Source organism: Schistocerca nitens, chromosome 3 (assembly GCF_023898315.1).
Source record: "Schistocerca nitens isolate TAMUIC-IGC-003100 chromosome 3, iqSchNite1.1, whole genome shotgun sequence".
Classification (NCBI taxonomy): Eukaryota; Metazoa; Arthropoda; class Insecta; order Orthoptera; family Acrididae; genus Schistocerca; species Schistocerca nitens.
Genome location: NC_064616.1, coordinates 162,650,082 through 162,663,275, shown reverse-complemented (window position 1 = coordinate 162,663,275; position 13,194 = coordinate 162,650,082).

Here is a 13,194-nt window from a genome sequence, read left to right as displayed (position 1 = left end):
CACTGGTAGATTAACACACGGGTATATCAATATTGTTTCACACCTAAAAATTACATCTTTCCTGGAGTTTTTAGTAGGATAATAGAAGCCTGTGACGAAATCGAAGTGTCACTTTCGATTCATCTCAGTAACTTAGTGTTCTTTTATTGTTACTCTTCCATAAACCTGCTGTCCTTCGTATATTCATAGCCCCAATAACTCAAGGAAAGGAAGAATCTGTCAGTGATACTGCTCTCATATACTGACATTCATTGGGAACCATAGCAATAACTTTTTCGCTCCACATATGTTGATTCCGTTCACGTATTTTCATCGACGAAGTTATAGCGGACATGCGGGCCGCTAATAAAATACTTATCATCCGATTTTAAGAAAACTACTTTGCAAAAAAAAATGATGCTTTCACATCAGACAGTATGATATCATCACTCATTAAAGAACTAAATTTCTTTTCTTTACGGTCTCCTAGTTACTGTCCTGCATCATGTAAAGTAAACTATTGCAAGATATTTTAAGATTTTTGCATAGACTTTGCATATGGTTTGTTTTACATCGTTGATTGCAGCGCATGAAATGTAGCTAACCTATCGAAAATGTATATAAAGCTGAGAGCATAATGATCGGCCGGCCGCGGTGGTCTCGCGGTTCTAGGCGCTCAGTCCGGAACCGCGCGACTGCTACGGTCGCAGGTCCGAATCCTGCCTCGGGCATGGATGTGTGTGATGTCCTTAGGTTAGTTAGGTTTAAGTAGTTCTAAGTTCTAGGGGACTGATGACCACAGCAGTTGAGTCCCATAGTGCTCAGAGCCATTTGTTAAGTCCCATAGTGCTCAGAGTCATTTGAACAATTTTTGAGCATAATGATGTATATCACCGTTCTCAAGACATTGGTTTTTACACTCAAGCGCCAAAGAAACTGTTACAGGCGTCCCTGTTCAAATATATGTAAACAGGCAGAATGAGGCGCTGCGGTCGGCAACGGCTATGTAAGACAACAAGTGTCTGGCGCAGTTGTTAGATCGGTTGCTCCTGCTACAATGGCAGGTTATCAAGATTTAATGAGTTTGAACGTGGTGTTAAAGTCGGCGCACGAGCGATAGGATACAGCATCTCCGAGGTAGCGATGAAGAGGGAATTTTCCTGTACGACCATTTCACGAGTGTACCGTGAATATCAGGAATCCGGTAAAACATCAAATCTCCGACCTCGCTGAGGCCAGAAAACGATCCTGCAAGAAGGTGACCAACGATGGTTGAAGAGGACCGTTCAACGTGACACAAGTGCAACCCTTCCACAAATTGCTACAGGTTTCAATGACGAGCCATCAAGATGTGTCAGCGTACGAACCATTCAATGAAACATCAATATGGGCCTTCGGAGCCGAAGGCCCACTCGTGTACCCGTAATCACTGAGCGACACAATCGCCTGGGCCCATCAACACAGAAATTGGACTGTTGATGACTGGAAACATGTTGCCTGGTCGGACGAGTCTCGTTTCAAATTATATCGAGCTGATGGACGTGTACGGATAGGGAGACAACCTCATGAATCCATGGAATCCGCATGTCAACAGAGGACAGTTCAAGTTGGTGGAGGCTCTGTAATGGTGTGGGGCGTGTGCAGTTGTAGTGATATGGGACCCCTTATACGTCTATATACGACTCTGACAGGTGACACGTACATATGCATCCTGTCTGATCACCTGCATCCATTCATGCCCATTGTGGATTCCGACGGACTTGGGTAATTCCACCAGGACAAGGCGACACCCCACACTTCCATCATTGCTACAGAGTGGATCCAGGAACGCTCTTCTGAGTTTAAACACTTCCGATGGCCACCAAACTCCCCGGACATGAACATTATTGATTATATCTGGGATGCCTTGCAACGTGTTGTTCAGAAGAGATCTCCACCTGTCGTAATCTAACGGATTTATGGGCAGCCCTGCAGGATTCATGGCGTCAGTTCTCTCCAGCACTACTTCTGACATCAGTTGAGTCCATGCATGGTCGTGTTGCGGCACGTCTGCGTGGTCGCGGGGGTCCTACACTATACTACACAAGTGTGCCAGTTTCTTGGGCTCTTCAGTGTGTATTTACGGGAGGGTTGCGAGTATTGCGCTCAGTTATACATGCGAAACATGAATCATGCGGTCGTAACACCCGTCGTAATTTGTAAACTGTTCAAGACGTCGCAACGAGGTTTTTTGCAAATGATAGCATGCGAAGAGGTGCGTGTATTTTCATCTGATTAATAAAATGGTTCAAATGGCTCTGAGCACTATGTGACTTAACATCTGAGGTCATCTGTCTCGTAGAACTCAGAACTACTTAAACCTAACTAACCTAAGGACATCACACACATGCATGCTCGAGGCAGGATTCGAACCTCACGACCGTAGCGGTCGCGCTGTTCCAGACTGCAGCGCCTAGAACCGCTCGACCACTCCGGCCGGCTCTGATTAATACTCGAATCTGTTTTTTCTATCGAAGTACAGACATCACTATAATTTCTGCGATGGAAAGATGTTGTTTTAACAACATTTAAAATCTCGTCAAAAAAGAATATTGTAGCATTGCATATTTTAATGTCTATATTGTTGTGTGTGGGGTACTCAGCTTTAATCGAAACCTGTTCGTTGTTATATCACAAGGTATAATTGCTAAGTAACTAAATCTTTAGTTATTTCAGTTGAGAAATTTTCTTTATTTACAACCTATAGAACGCATTATAGGTACAATTGATGATATCAGCTTCACAACTAGCATAGATGCGAGGCTAGTTGCTTATCAGGAAATCGAGTCATTGGTAAATTTATCATTAACATCATGAAGACGGAGGTGAAGCATCAGTTTTTTAGAAGTAGAAGGGTGTAATGTAATATGGTTAGTCTTTTATCTCGACGCATTGTCTTGGTGGGATTTTGTGTGCCTGATGGGACCTCCCCATTGGGCGGCCATGTATGCATTTTCTGATATTTTGTGCTTTCCTGTTTGGCAGGAAGAAATAATGGAGCATAAGACTGAGCTTAATATTTTGGGGGAGTCGCTGGAAAGACGCGATGCGAATAAAATGGTTCAAATGGCTCTGAGGACTGTGGGACTTAACATCTGTGGTCATCAGTCCCCTAGAACTTAGAACTACTTAAACCTAACTAACCTAAGGACATCACATACATCCATGCCCGAGGCAGGATTCGAACCTGCGACCGTAGCAGTCGCGCGGTTCCGGACTGAGCGCCTAGAACCGCTAGACCACCGCGGCCGGCGCGATGCGAATATCTTGTGCACATCGGCCACATATGTTTTCGACGGCAGTCGCGTGCATCTTGGCAGGTGAATGGGGTGTGGAGTTAGTAGAACTCTAGTGTGACCTTTTGTCCTCTACTGCAGAGCCATTCGCATGACGATGGAGTTCTGCATGGCTGTCGGTGAATAATTACGGTGAGCGTAATCAGCAGAAACAGGGTGATACAGTATTTCTTGGTCTGTACTTGCCAAAAGCAGTATGATCACCTGCCGCAGTGACTGTATGAGTTTCTCAGAAACTATCAGGGCCACAGTCACTGTTTTTCATTCGGGTTAAGGAGAGTCATGGATAACTATCTGACAACCAGTAGCGTCAGAAGAGCAGATTTCTTGTTGGTTCAAGTAATACTGTAAATTAACAAACCCACTAGTTGTAATTTGCATAAAGAGTTTGTGATTCATTTCATATTCATTCATGATCTGTTTGGAATGATTATTTTTTCTATTCAATAAATTACTGTGTTAATCGAAATACTTTCTGTTAAACATCTTTCATTCAAATTATGTAATTTCTCTGCGAAAACCTACACTTTAGGATCTTGAAGGTTTGTCTATGTCTTAGTTTTCTAGGAGAGAATGACACTTCACACACATGTAGTTTCACAATGTCCTGGAATTCAATAGCTATTGGTTTACACTTAACTAGCTAACTTAACACTGACATAACTGAATTGAATCAAATTCTTACACACAATTCTGTCCGCTGTGATATTAAACTTACAGTGAAGGTTGATTAGTGAAACAGATGCCAACACATTTTTTGGTGCTGTAAGCTACAGTGGAAGCCACATATTCTCTTTTTTCTGCAGAAGTTGAATGCGATGCAGCTACCGTTGCGACAATATACACTGAAGAGCCAAACAAACTGGTACATCTCAATAATATCGTGTAGGGCCCCCGCAATCACGCAGAAGTGCCGCAACACGAGGTGGCATGGACTCGACTAATGTCTGAAGTAGTGCTGGAGGGAACTGAACCACGAATCCCGCAGGGCTGTCAATAAATCCGTTAGAGTACGCGGGGGCGGAGATCTCTTCTGAACAGCACGTTGCAAGGCATCCAAGGTGCGCTCAATGTTGTTCATATCTGGGGAGTTTGGTGGCCATCGGAAGTGTTTAAACTCATAGGAGTATTCCTGGACCCACTCTGTAGCAATTCTGGAAGTGTGGGGTGTCGCATTGTCCTGATATAATTTCCAAAGTCCGTCGGAATGCACAATGGACATGAATGGATGCAAGCAATCAGACAGAATGCTTACGTACGTGTATGAGGTGTCCAATATCACTCCAACTGCACAAGCCCTACACCATTACAGAGCCTCCACCAACTTCAGAAGTCCCCTGTAGACATGCAGGTTCCATGGCTTCATGAGGTTGTCTCCATATCCGTACATGTACATCCGTTCGATACAATATGTAACGAGACTCGTCCGACCAGTCAACATGTTTCCAGTCATCAACAGTCCAATGTCTGTGTTGACAGGACCAGGCGAGGCGTAAAGCTTTGTGTCGTGCAGTCATCAAGGGTACACGAGTGATGATGTTTCGTTGAATGGTTCTTACGCTGACACTTCTTGATGGCTCGGCATTGAAATCTGCAGCAATTTGCGGAAGGGTTGCACTTGTGTCACGTTGATCGGTTCTCTTCACGAGTGGGCCTTCGGCTCCGAAAGCCGATACTGATGTTTCGTTGAATGGTTCGTACGCTGAAACCCGTTGATGGCTCAGCATTGAAATTTGCAGCAATTTGCATAAGGGTTGCACTTCTGTCACGTTGAACGGTTCTCTTCGGTCGTCGTTGGTCCCTTTCTTGCAGGATCTTTTTCTGGCCGCAGCGATGTCGGAGATTTGATGTTTTACCGGATTCCTGAAATTCACGGTGCGCTCGTCAAATGGTCGTACGGGAAAATCCCCACTTCACCACTTCATGCTACCTCGGAGATGCTGTGTCCCATCACCCGTGCACCGACTGTAACGCAACGTTCAAACTCACTTAAATCTTGATAATTTGCCATTGTGGCAGCAGCAGTCGATCTAACAACTGCGCCAGACACTTTTTGTTTTATATAGGCGTTACCGACAGCAGTGATGTATTCTGCCTGTTTACATATCTCTGTAATTGAATACTCATGCCTATACCAGTTTCTTTGGCGCTTCATTGTATATTGTTGACGATAAGCACCAGTAATGGACTCGAACTAGTTTATTTTGCGTTCACGGATGTCGTAAAGGATAATACTGTGGAAAAACTCGGATCATGCACAAAGAAAACTTTTAGCCCAAAAACGCGCTATCCGGACCACACTTCGTATCAATTCACGAAGTTCATGCAGGCATCTGCATAACAGGCCAGAAATTCTTATACTGCGATTGCAGGACATTTACTCGATTATAGGTTACATTGTTGACAATATGATGATGATGTTTGGTTTGTGAGGCGCTCAACTGCGCGTCCATCAGCGCCCATACAAAGTTCCAATTTTCACACAGTCCAACTTTTTCACATTCCAATCTGACCATTGTCACGGATGATGATGAAATCATTAGGATAACACAAACACGCAGTCGTTGACAATATGAACTTGTTCAAACGAAACAGTAGTATCGATTTAATGACTGAGTACAATGTTTATGCTGTGAGCCTGGCAATAACTACTGTTCAACAGGCGCAGCACTCTGCAACACATTTTTTTTACATAGACGAAGGCTATAAGTGACAAACCGTAGCTTTTCAAACCCAAATTTAAGGAAGTTCCCGTAGAAAACTCATTCAGATCCCTGCAAGACTATTTCAGGTGCGTGTTACAAAGTTGTGATTTGGAGAAATGAACAGAATATTAAACAATACTGTCAATTTATGTGTAAGTCAGTCTTAGGTGATGTTTTAACAGAATTTTAAATCGCTAAAATGTATCCCAATATTATTAAAACTATTAATATAAAGTAAGTTCTTATATTGTATTTTTATTATTATTTTTGTTATTTTTAGTGTTTTATTTCATTCTGGTATTTCAAAGTCACCTGTATTATCATTACGTTTGTTTTCTTTCGATACTTTCTCTATGTTTTATTGTGTATTCTTTCGGTCGTGTCACGGACATGGAAGGCTGATTCAATAAAAGCTTTTAAAAACCAAAAATATGATAAACATGACGAAAATCAAAATAGCAAGACAAGGAAATACAGAGTATCCACAATTAAAGTTTCAGTTTCAAATTGCAGTAGAAAGAGAACCACTGGTTAGAATGACGTCAAATTTGAACAACATGTTACTGACACCGAGAGAAATACGATAGAAATAATTTAACGAAAATTTTACCAACAGATTGTGCTGTAAGCCGCTTAACGTAAATGGGATCGGTTACGTATGACAGTTAATCGCAATATGACAACTATGGTTTGAGTTGCACATTACACATGTTCAAAGTGGATGACTGCACAAGTTCGGCAGTCAACAGTTGTGGCACTGTTCGGTAAGCCCATCCACCACGGTATGGTCGTACCACATCTGATGGGAAAGATCAGTTTTTCATTGTCCTGATGCCAAAAACCGCACAAAAAACAAAATGAAATCGGTTTTTAATTGTTCTGGGTCCAAAAACCACATCAAATGCATAATGACAATGGTTTCTAATTGTAGTGAGACTGGTGCAAGACATGTTCAATATGCTGTCCACCGTTTTCTGTCGTAAGTTGACATCGAGAAAGAGCATGTTCCACAACAGATCGGAGTGTCTCGAGAGTCCCGTTCAGAATGCGGTGGGCAATGTGTGCCTCCAGTTCAGCTACATTCGTAGTTGGAGCACTGAACACATCTGTCAGAGACCCCCACAGCCAAACTCACACGATTATCATCAGCTGACCTGGACGGACAGGCTGTAGGGGAATGACGGCCGATAATTCTGGCATTTCCAAAGTACTTCTGCAGCAGCCGCTTTATTGCCTGTGCTCTGCGCAGAGGAACATTTTGCATAAAAATCATCCTACTCACACCACACATCCACGCTGTTGCACGATTGGAATTACGTTGGTGCGCGAAAGGCTCTCATAGCGTTTACCGTTTATGGTACAGGTAACGACCCGCAGGACTCATCTCCTCGAAAAAATGCGGCCCTACGATAAACGATGCCGCAACCCGCACCACACAGTAGCCTTTGCAGTATTTAGTGGTACCGGTTGACTTGCGTGCTGATTTTCCGTCGCCTATATTCTACAGTTCTGCGAATTGACATGCCCGCAGAATATTCCATTATCATTCACTGTCCACTTCCATGCTAGCAAGAAATTCCAGAGCTAAAGTTTGTGTTGCTGGCTGATAGGCAGGAAGCAGCTCCTGAACGTCGATGATTTTGCATGGATGTTTCGTAGGATTTTGTGTACCGTGCTAGCAGGCATGTCCGACTTTCGGGAAATTCCCGTGCACTGCATGTTCGCACACCACTGCTCGATCCCGCCTCCAATGTTGTGGCCACATCTTCGACAGACGTCGCATCAACTGCTTTCCTTCCCCTGCCATATTGTACTTCAAAAGAACCTGTCTTTTCGATTTTGTAATCATTTTGTCCAGACCCTTAGCAGACATTGGACCAATGCCATTTTTCACACCCTCGAGTGTCCGGAGCTCCTTCAGGGCTCCTGGCAAACAACCAATGTCCTTATAAGTGAGCTTTAGCAGCATCACACGATCCTTCATGGAGACAGTCTCGATGGGCGTCTCAATCGCAAACCGAGGAACAGCTGAATACCGTGCGTCTGTTGGTGTGCATATTCTGACGCCTACAGCGCCATCTATTAATCAGATTTTCCTTCAACTATTTTTCGTTCCGTGATGATTCCCCCACGTCAATAATACACTACTGGCCATTAAAATTGCTACACCAAGAAGAAATGCAGGTGATAAACGGGTATTCATTGGACAAATATATTATACTAAAACTGACATGTGATTACATTTTCACGCAATTCGGGTGCATTGATCCTGAGAAATCAGTACCCAGAACAACCACCTCTGGCCGTAATAACGGAGTTGATACGCCTAGGCACTGTGTCAAACAGAGCTTGGATGGCGTGTACATGTACAGCTGCCCAAGCAGCTTCAACACGATACCAAAATTCATCAAGAGTAGTGACTGGCGTATTGTGACGAGCCAATTGCACGGTCACAATTGACCAGACGTTTTCAGTTGGTGAGAGATCTGGAGAATGTGCTGGCCAGGGCAGCAGTCGAACATTTTCTGTATCCATAAAGGCCCGTACAGGACCTGCAACATGCGGTCGTGCATTATCCTGCTGAAATGTAGGGTTTCGCAGGGATCGAATGAAAGGTAGAGCCACGGGTCGTAACACATCTGAAATGTAACGTTGTAAGAGGTCCGAGCAGATGTAATTTCGATGTATTGCTCATCGAAATTACATCTCATCGGACCTCTTACAACGTCCACTGTTCAAAGTGCCGTCAATGCGAACAAGAGGTCACCGTGACGACTAACCAATGGCACCCCAGACTAACCAATGACACCCCATACCATCACGACGGGTGATACGGCAGTATGGCGATGACGAATACACGCTTCCAATGTGCGTTCACCGCGATGTCGCCAAGCACGGATGCGACCATCATGATGCTGTAAACAGAACCTGGATTCATCCGAAAAAATGACGTTTTGCCGTTCGTGCACCCAGGTTCGTCGTTGAGTATACCATAGCAGGCGCTCCTGTCTGTGATGTAGCTTCAAGGGTAACCGCAGCCATGGTCTCCGAGCTGATAGTCCATGCTGCTGCAAACGTCGTCGAACTGTTCGTGCAGATGGTTGTTGTCTTGCAAACGTCCCCATCTGTTGACTCAGGGATCGAGACGTTGCTGTACGATCTGTTACAGCCATGCGGATAAGATACCTGTCATCTGGACTGCTAGTGTAGGCCGTTGGGATCCAGCACGGCGTTCCGTATTACCCGCCTGAACCCACCGATTCCATATCCTGCTAACAGTCATTGGATCTCGACCAATGCGAACAGCAATGTCGCGATACGATAAACCGCAATCGCGATAGGCTGAAATCCGACCTTTATCAAAGTCGGAAACGTGATGATACGCATTTCTCCTCCTTACACGAGGCATCACAACAACGTTTCACCAGGCAACGCCGGTCAACTGCTGTTTGTGTATGAGAAATCGGTTGGAAACTTTCCTCATGTCAGCACGTTGTAGGTATCGCCACCGTCACCAATCTTGTGTGAATGCTCTGAAAAGCTAATCATTTGCATATCGCAGCATCTTCTTCGTGTCGGTTAAATTTCGCGTCTGTAGCACGTCATCGTCGTGGTGTAGCAATTTTAATGGCCAGTAGTGTATGCTGTTCAAATCAGATGTCATTCAGAGCAGTGGTTCTCTTTCTACAACGTTTTGAAACTGGAACTTAATTATGGACGCCCTGTATTACTGACACTGGCGAAAAATTGAATTACGACGTATAACCTGTTACAGCGTAGCCTAGTCTCTTACGGTGATGACAACGGCGAGTATGAGTGGCATCGACTGAGCACGATACCACAATCAGTATGGAACTATGCTGATCGGTGATCCAGTAAAAGCCGTCCATAACTCACGGATAACGTTCGAATCAGTTTCCAAGGCGGACACAGTTCAAGTGTTAGTATTTAAAATGTAGAAGAAGAGCTCATGGGCTACGCAAGTGTTCTCAGGTCGGTAGAACGTTCGTCGGACCACTCTGCGACAGTTTTGGAACGACAGCGAGGTACATTGACCAACTGAACGTACAGATCTCCAGTCCGATGCTGAACAGGGAAAATATTTGTGAGCGTGTCCCCTTTTGGAATACGTAGTACAGAATTCTAACACAGGTTGTTCACATTAAATTATACGTTTTCTTCGGCGCAGTGGTCGTTTCGGAGTGGTGGTCCTGCATTCATGGAGGATGTGACGAGTCACAGAAAACTGCTAAAATACTGTCCCATTCTCATACAGTCCTTATCGAGGTCCGGAGGGGGACCATTGCAACACTGGCATGCAAATTTCAGCTCCTGTTCTCAGCATACAATAAACATCGCTTCAGTATGCCTTCCCAGTTGCTTTCCCCGGTTCCCACAAGTACACCCCCTCAGCCTACTGCAGCGCTTAATCCCAACAGTACTTTACCATTTGTTCCTGGTGAAAAAAGACCTGCCATTTTTTGCTGAGACCACATTCAGTTTTTCAGCCGGAACTCTGAAGAAGACGACCTTGATATACCGTGTGTTCATCTTTACCTCATCTATGGACCAGAATGCGTCAATATAAATGAAAAATAACGTTTTCTGCGATAGGAGGGATGAAAAATGTATGAAAAATCAAGGTCAAAAATATATCCACTGCAAGAAATGGTATCTTCTCGAACTCAATGGGGAGCAACATGGCATAGGTCGCAGTCACAGAATTACGAATTCAGTTGTCCAATTACCATGGCCGCACAATAATTTGTCAAAATGGAGGGGGAGGAGGAATGAGACTCATTTTGGTTTAATCTTAGGCTGTTAAGAGTCGGTTGCGCCTGGAAATTTGTGACTGTGTGAAGGTTTTCCCACATACATTTCGACGAACTTACATTTTACCCAAATATCTTAAAAAATTTAGCTTTCAAAACACATTTCATTAATCATTAACTATGTCACTCACATTTAAAAAAATAAAAGGCATGAAACTAGTGTAATACAATCCATTAACATTATCAGATGTCAAGTTTTGTAAGAAAGCATTGGTGGCATATGCTGAACAAGCTTTTGTAAAATTTGTTTCCTGTTTCTTCGCTTTGAGAATTAATAATTAGTAACATTTTTGCGTCTTATTTTTGTTGATAAATGAAAGCATTTTTTCAGATTTTCTGACATAAAAAATGGCAGTTTTAGTATCTTATCCCCTCTTGCATAAATTTCTGCGGACGTTCAAGTCCATACAAAGACGTGCGATTGATCTGCGCTGTACCATGTTTCTCGATGCTTCTTTCTCCTATCGCCAACGCGTACCAACATTTATCGCAACTTGTCAGTCTAGGCTAGCTCTTCTGATAGTTCGAACGTCCATTGGATTTTTCCTGTGTGCACGAAAGTATTCAACTCTTTAATGTGGGACTGAATCGGACTCTTTAATGTGGGACTGAATCGAACTGCGGCGTAGGGGCAACTATGCGATCATCGTCCACAGCGGGCCACAGTACGAGGTTTAATTTGTCATATGCTTGAAACACAAACACGAATTATCTAGTGCAGAATGGAATAATGGCTTTTTTTTTTTTAATGGCTCTGAGCACTATGGGACTCAACATCTTTGGTCATAAGTCCCCTAGAACTTAGAACTACTTAAACCTAACTAACCTAAGGACATCACACACACCCATGCCCGAGGCAGGATTCGAACCTGCGACCGTAGCAGTCCCGCGGTTCCGGACTGCAGCGCCAGAACCGCTAGCAGAATGGAATAACTAATATATGCTGACCTAGGGGAAGATCAACTTGTGTTCCGGAGAAATGTAGGAATATACGAGTCAATGCTGACCCTGCGACTTATCGCAGAAAATATATTTAAAAATACAAACCTGTGTTTATACCACATGTAGAGTCAGAAAAGGCTTTTGATAGTATTGAGCAGAGTACATTCTTTGAAATCCTGAAGCTGTCGGAATAAAACACACGGAGCGGAACATTATCTACATCTTGTACAAATAACAGACTGCAGCTAGAAGAGGCGAAGGATACGATAAGGAAGCAACAGTTAAGAAGTGAGTGAGGCACGGTTGTAGCTTACCCCGTTGTAATTCAGTCTTTACAATAAGGAAGGAGTAAAGGAAACCATAAGGTTTGTGATGACATAGTAATTCTGCCAGAGTCGGCAAATCACTTTGAAGATAGCCGGCCGCGGTGGTCTCGCGGTTCTAGGCGCGCAGTCCGGAACCGTGCGACTGCTACGATCGCAGGTTCGAATCCTGCCTCGGGCATGGATGTGTGTGATGTCCTTTGGTTAGTTAGGTTTAAGTAGTTCTAAGTTCTAGGGGACTGATGACCACAGCAGTTGAGTCCCATAGTGCTCAGAGCCATTTGAACCATTTGAATCACTTTGAAGATAAACTGAGCGAAATAGATCGTTCCTTAAAAGACGTTACAAGCTGAACGTCAACAAAACTAAAGCAAAGGAAATGGAATAAAGTCGAATTAAATCAGGTGATGCTAAGGGAAATAGATTAAGTAATGGGGTACAAAGAGTTTTAGTAAAGTTTAGTAAAGTTTAGTAAAGTTTAGTAAAGTTTTGTGTAGCAAAATAACTGATACTGACTGAAGTGAGGTATTATAAAACGCACAGTGACAATAGCAAGAAAGGATTTTCTGGAAAAGAGAAATATGTCAAAATTTTGTATAAATTTCTATGTTAGAAAGCCTTTTCTGAAAGTATTTGTCTAAGTGCAGCCTTATTTGTAAGTGAAACAAATGGTTCAAATGGCTCTGAGCACTATGGGACTTAACATCTTAGGTCATCAGTCTCCTAGAACTTAGAACTAGTTAAACCTAACTAACCTAAGGACATCACACATATCCATGCCCGAGGCAGGATTCGAACCTGCGACCGTAGCAGTCGCGCGGTTCCGGACTGCGCGCCTAGAACCGCGAGACCACCGCGGCCGGCGTAAGTGAAACGTGGACTATGAATTCTACAGACAAGAAGAGAATAAAAGCATTTGAGATCCGGTGTTGCAAAAGAATACTGAAGATTAGACGATTAGAATAGGTAACTAATGAAGAGATGATAAATCGAATTAGGCAGAAAAGAGCTTTATGGCCCTACTTTACTAAACGAAGGAATAGGTTGACAAGACACACGCTGAAGCATCAAGGAATAT